Source organism: Hyla sarda, chromosome 5 (genome assembly GCF_029499605.1).
Source record: "Hyla sarda isolate aHylSar1 chromosome 5, aHylSar1.hap1, whole genome shotgun sequence".
Taxonomy (NCBI): domain Eukaryota; kingdom Metazoa; phylum Chordata; class Amphibia; order Anura; family Hylidae; genus Hyla; species Hyla sarda.
In genome coordinates, this window is record NC_079193.1 from 314,141,664 (window position 1) to 314,149,134 (window position 7,471).

Genomic DNA, 7,471 nt, shown 5'->3' on the forward strand with positions numbered 1-7,471 from the left:
TAATCAGTCTTTTATAATAAGGCAATAATAATGTACATCCTAGTTTTTTATATCAGGATTAATTCAAGCAAAAATATGCTGCATACATTTGTTAAATATTAATAGTATTTTTCTGAATTTTGAAGAGACTTTACCAGTAGTATATTTCTTCAAACTGGTTAAACAAAATAAACATTCCAAACATAGCTTTTCTGTTTGCTCTTTGAGGCAAAAAAAGTTTAAAAAAAAAACATTCTCTGACTTAACCCCAGCCCCACTTTCTAACTTAAATGGAGTGGATCATGAAGAAAACAGAAAACATTTGCCTCCTACAAGATACCTATAAGACTACTTTCAAAATATGAAGAAAATCCTTCCAAATAGAATTGACTTTTATCATTAATCTAAATGTAAAAAAATCCTTTAAAGGGGTACTCCAGCCATAATACATCTTATCCCCCACAATCTGTCATTACGCATCCACCTTTGTGAGCTCTCTGCAGCACTGGAGGCTCCGAGTGTGAAGCGTGACGACCACGGGGCCGGAGTATTGTGATGTCACCACTCTGCCCCCGTGTGATGTCACACCCAGTCCCCTCAATGCAAGTCAATGGGAGGGGGCATGCCCCCTCCCATAGACTTGCATTGAGGGTGTGGGGCATGATGTCACACGGGGGCAGAGTCGTGGTCGTAATGCTTCACACTCCAGCGCTGCAAAGAGCTCACAAAGGTGGGTGCGTATTGACAGATTGCGGGGTTCCCTAGTGTCAGGACCCCCGAGATCATACATCTTATCCCCTATCCTTTGGATAGGGGATAAGATGTACTAGGGCTGGAGTACCCCTTTAAATGCTTAGATGCTCAGCTAGTAAAGCTACAATACATATACTCACACTGGGGGAGATTTATCAAAACCTGTCCAGAGGTAACATCGCCCAGTTGCCCAAAGCAACAAATCAGATCGCCTCTTTCATTCTACAGAGGCCTTGTTAAAAATGAAAGAAGCGAGCTGATTGGTTGGTATGGGCAACTGGGCAACTTTTCCTTTGTATAGGTTTGGATAAATCTCCCCCACAATCGATATTATTCATATTTCCTTTCCTTTTCTAGACACTACAGTGTATACGTGGTGATTGGTGAAGGCACCATACTAATTTCAAAGTGTAGTGGTATGAAACAGGCTTATATATTTGTTGGAAGGATTTAACCAGTGTTTCCCATATGAGCCAATGACGTAACTTTTTGGCATATGCGGGATTACCTGGTGCAGTCACTTTTGAAACAATAACTATACAAGATATAACAATCTGAAAAGAAAGCTTCTGTGATTGTCCGTAAGCTACGAGAGCATTAAATGTAAAGAAAATGAGTCTCAGCAATGGATTGAAAAGGGGGACAAAACATTTAAAGTTTTCTTCACCAAATCTGTAGACTTAGTGTGATTCTGGATGAGGGACAAAGGAAGGATTACAAGCTTAAATTGTAAAAGGTAAAAATATGTCGGAACAAAACTGTTGGAAATAAAAGAAACATTTTTTTTGACCTAGCCATAGGGAGGAAAACAAGTTTACTAAGAGCTGAAAGGAATGTCAACCACATTCTTCTCTCATTTACAGGACAAAGTACAAAGCAATCCGGTCATAGAAATATAGAACATTTTCCATGTTTGTATTTATAAATAACACATTGAGGTGCTATTATTACCCATATTACAGACATACAAGGCTGTATTGTAAGGACATGGTCTTCGTCTTATCATGTATTATTATAACATCTACAACTTAAAGGGGTACTCCGCTGTAAAACTTATTTTCTTTTTTAAATCAACTGGTGCCAAAAAGTTAAACAGATCTGTAAATTACATCTATTAAAACATTTTTTTATCCTTTCAGTACTTATTACCAGCTGTATACTCCAGAGGAAATGCCTTTCTTTTTGGATTTCTCTTCTTTCATGACCACAGTGCTCTCTGCTGACCTCTACTGTCCCTTTTAGGAACTGTCCAGAGCAGGAGAAAATTCCAATAGCAAACATATGCTGCTCTGGACAGTTCCTAAATGGGACCGTAGGAGGCCAACAGAGAGCACTGTGGTTGTGACAGAAGAGGAATCCAAAAAGAAAAGCATTTCCCCTGCAGTATACAGCTGCTAAAAAGTACTGGAAGGATTAAGATTTTTTAATAGAAGTAATTTACAAATCTGTTTAACTTTCTGGCACCAGTTGATTTAAAAAAAAAAAAAAAAGGTTTCCACCGGAGTACCCTTAACCCCTTAAGGACCAATGACGTACCGGTACGTCATTGGTCCTGCTCTTCTGATATAACGCGGGGTTACACAGTAACCCCGCGTCATATCATGGCGGGCCCGGCGTCATAGTGAAGCCGGGACCCGCCTCTAATAGCGCGCAGCGCCGATCGCGGCGCCGCGCGCTATTAACCCTTTAGCCGCGCGCTCAAAGCTGAGCCGCGTGGCTAAAAGTGAAAGTTCCCGGCTAGCTCAGTCGGGCTGTTCGGGATAGCCGCGGCTAATCGCGGCATCCCGAACAGCTGACAGGACAGCGGGAGGGCCCCTACCTGCCTCCTCGCTGTCCGATCGCCGAATGACTGCTCAGTGCCTGAGATCCAGGCATGAGCAGTCATGCGGCAGAATCGTTGATCACTGGTTTCTTATGAGAAACCAGTGATCAACATAGAAGATCAGTGTGTGCAGTGTTATAGGTCCCTATGGGACCTATAACACTGCAAAAAAAAAGTGAAAAAAAAAAAGTGAATAAAGATCATTTAACTCCTCCCCTATTAAAAGTTTGAATCACCCCCCTTTTCCAATAAAAAAAAAAACACAGTGTAAATAAAAATAAAAATAAACATATGTGGTATCACCGCGTGCGGAAATGTCCGAATTATAAAAATATATCATTAATTAAACCGCTCGGTCAATGGCGTGCGCGCAAAAAAATTCCAAAGTCCAAAATAGTGCATTTTTGGTCACTTTTTATATCATTTAAAAATGAATAAAAAGTGATCAATAAGTCCTATCAATGCAAAAATGGTACCGTTAAAAACTTCAGATCACGGCGCAAAAAATGAGCCCTAATACCGCCCCATACACGGAAAAATAAAAAAGTTATAGGGGTCAGAAGATGACAATTTTAAACGTATTAATTTTCCTGCATGTAGTTATGATTTTTTCCAAAAGTCCGACAAAATCAAACCTATATAAGTAGGGTATCATTTTAATCGTATGGACCTACAAAATACATATCAGGTGTCATTTTTACCGAAAAATGTACTACGTAGAAACGGAAGCCCCCAAAAGTTACAAAACAGCGTTTTTTTTTTCAATTTTGTCGCACAATGATTTTTTTTCCCGCTTCACCATAGATTTTTGGGCAAAATGACTGACGTCATTACAAAGTAGAATTGGTGGCGCAAAAAATAAGCCATCATATGGATTTTTAGGTGTAAATTTGAAAGAGTTATGATTTTTTAAAGGCAAGGAGCAAAAAACGAAAATGCAAAAACGGAAAAACCTCCGGTCCTTAAGGGGTTAAAGGTGCTTATTAAAGACGAGGAAGCCAAACCCCGCAAACCCGGATTCAACCCAAAGTTCGGAGATGCTGCAGCTTGCAAAATTTTTAAACACTCCCAGTTCTGCTCGTGGGAGAGAGTGAGAGTAAGACCACAGCATTTTTAGAGAGAGAGAGAGAGAGAGATTTAGAGCAGGAGCAAACCTGCAGAAAACACAAAGCCTTTTCATAGTATACAGTGGGGCAAAAAAGTATTTAGTCAGCCACCAATTGTGCAAGTTCTCCCACTTAAAAAGATGAGAGAGGCCTGTCATTTTCATCATAGGTATATCTCAACTATGAGAGACATAATGAGAAAAAAAATCCATAAAATCTCATTGTCTGATTTTTAAAGTGTACCTGTCATCAACAAAAACTTTTTATATGATGTAGATAATACCATTATATGTATATTTGTAATATCCATTGGTTAAACATTGTGTATATTTTTTGCGGAAAAAATGCTGTCCCTACAGATATTGTCTGTGTGTCTCCATGAGTAGTCCAAGCAGGGATCTGTGCAGACTCCTGACTTGCATATCATCCTGATGTATGAGCCAGGAGCATGTTATAGAGCCTCAGTGCACCTGCCTGTCCTGCTTTTTCTTAGTGCACAGAGCCCTGCTTGTCCCCCTCACTTCCTGTATTTGAACTCATCAAAAGAGACAAACATGCAATAGCTGCAGGGACAAAAATATACACATTTTTTTAACCGATGTATATTTAAAATATACATATAATGGTATTATCTACATTATATAAAAAGTTTTTGTTGACCACACTAAAATAATTTATTTGCAAATTATGGTGGAAAATAAGTATTTGGTCAGTAACAAAAGTTCATCTCAATACTTTGTTATATACCTTTTGTTGGCAATGGCATAGGTGAAACGTTTTCTGTAAATCTTCACAAGGTTTTCTCACACTGTTGCTGGTATTTTGGCCCATTCCTCCATGCTGATCTCCTCTAGAGCAGTGATGTTTTGGGGCTGTCACTGGGCAACACAGACTTTCAACTCCCTCCAAAGGTTTTCTATGGGGTTGAGATCTGGAGACTTTTTATGAAGCAACTCCTTTGTTGCCCAGGCAGTTTGTTTGGGATCATTGTCATGCTGAAAGACCCAGCCAATTTAAAGGGGTTATCCAGGAAAAAACTTTTTATATATATATATATATATATATATATATATATATATATATATATATATATCAACTGGCTCCAGAAAGTTAAACAGATTTGTAAATTACTTCTATTAAAATGTTTTAATCCTTTCAGTACTTATGAGCTTCTGAAGTTAAGGTTGTTTTTTTTTCTGTCTAAGTGCTCTCTGATGACACGTGTCTAGGGAACCGCCCAGTTTAGAGGAGGTTTGCTATGGGGATTTGCTTCTAAACTGGGCGGTACCCGAGACACGTGTCATCAGAGAGCACTTAGACAGAAAAGAACAACCTTAACTTCAGAAGCTCATAAGTACTGAAAGGATTAATATTTTTTAATAGAAGTAATTTACAAATCTGTTGAACTTTCTGGAGCCAGTTGATATATAAATTTTTTTTTTCCTGGATAACCCCTTCAATCTTAAGAAAAATTTAGAAATGGCAGTTTCTCAAGGACTGCTTGTAAATGTCGCTGTGAATTGAAATGAGTGCATGGATGGATGATGTGGGACTATAGATGTCAGTCAGTGATATGTGTGAGATGGATATGTAATGTTGTGAAAAAAAATGATTTTGTGAGCTGAGAGGAGATGGTAGAATATATATATATATATATATATATATATATATATATATATATACATACACACAGGGTGGGCCATTTATATGGATACACCTTAATAAAATGGGAATGGTTGGTGATATTGACTTCCTGTTTGTGGCACATTAGTATATGTGAGGGGGGAAACTTTTCAAGATGGGTGGTGACCATGGTGGCCATTTTGAAGTCGGACATTTTGAATCCAACTTTTGTTTTTTCAATAGGAAGAGGGTCATGTGACACATCAAACTTATTGTGAATTTCACAAAAAGAAAACAATAATGTGTTTGGTGTTAACATAACTTTATTCTTTCATGAATTATTTACAAGTTTCTGACCACTTTTAAAATTAGTGTTGAGCGGCATAGGCCATATTCGAATTCGCGAATATTCACGAATATATGGACGAATATTTGTCATATATTCGCGAATATTCGCATATTCGTAATATTCTCGATTTATATTCGCACATGCGAAAATTCGCGCATGCGAAAATTAACATATGGGAAAATTAGCATATACCTTAATTAACATAAACAAAAGAAAATTTGCATATGCGAAAATTAGCACACCGGTCTCACACAGTAGTATTAGAGCCTTCTTTACACCACACAAGCTGGAAGCAGAAAGGGATGATCACTGTGATGTGTACTGTGAAAAAAAAAATTAAGTAAAAAAAAAACAAACAAAAAAAAACGAATATTCGTAATTACGAATATATAGTGCTATATTCGCGAATATTCGCAAATTCGCGAATATGCAATATTCGCGAATAAAATTCGCATTGCGAATATTTGCGAGCAACACTATTTAAAATGTGTTCAAAGTGCTGCCCATTGTGTTGGATTGTCAATGCAACCCTCTTCTCCCACTCTTCTCACACTGATAGCAACACCGCAGGAGAAAAGCCAGCACAGGCTTCCAGTATCCGTAGTTTCAGGTGCTGCACATCTCGTATCTGCACAGCATAGACAATTGCCTTCAGATGACCCCAAAGATAAAAGTCTAAGGGGGGCAGATCGGAAGACCTTGGGGGCCATTCAACTGTCAATCCACTTTCCAGGAAACTGTTCATCTAGGAATGCTCGGACCTGACACCCATAATGTGGTGGTGCACAATCTTGCTGGAAAAACTCAGGGAACGTGCCAGCTTCAGTGCATAAAGAAGGAAACACATCATCATGTAGCAATTTCACATATCCAGTGGCCTTGAGGTTTCCATTGATGAAGAATGACCCCACTATTTTTGTACCCCATATACCACACCATACCATCAATTGTTGTGTTCCAACAGTCTTGGAGGGACTTTTCCAATGTGGGTTAGTGTCAGACCAATAGCGGTGGTTTTGTTTGTTAACTTCACCATTCACATAAAAGTTTGCCTCATCACTGAACAAAATCTTCTGCGTAAACTTAGGGTCCTGTTCCAATTTTTGTTTTTCCCATTCTGCAGCACCTGAAACTACGGATACTGGAAGCCTGTGCTAGCATTTCTCCTGCGGTGTTGCTATCAGTGTGTGAAGAGTGGGAGAAGAGGGTTGCATTGACAATCCAAAACAATGGGCAGCACATTGAACACATTTTATAAGTGGTCAGAAACTTGTAAATAACTCATGAAAGAATAAAGTTACTTTAAAACCAAGCACATCATTGTCTTTCTTGTGAAGTTCCCAATAAGTTTGATGTGTCACATGACCCTCTTCCTATTGAAAAAACAAAAGTTGGATTCAAAATGGCCGACTTCAAAATGTCCGCCATGGTCACCATCCATCTTGAAAAGTTTCCTCCTTCACATATACTAATGTGCCACAAACAGGAAGTTAATATCACCAACCATTCCCATTTTATTAAGGTGTATCCATATAAATGGCCCACCCTGTAGATTCACTTGAGGCAAACGTGTGAGTGTGAGGTGGTTGAGAATTAGCTAATGATTGTATCTGATGGTTGAATGAAAAGTTAGGTGATCATGAATGTGAAAGAAAAAATGGGGGGAAAAAATGGGGGGGGGGAGATTGTGTTAGCTGAGATTAAAAAAATAAATAAATTAGGGGGATAGAGAAAAATGCTAGATGTCCAAGGTACAAATGTAGTTTATTCTAAATGGTTAAATACAATTATAACATACAAAAACAGAGAGGATGCAGGATCCTTGCACGCCTCCCTGAT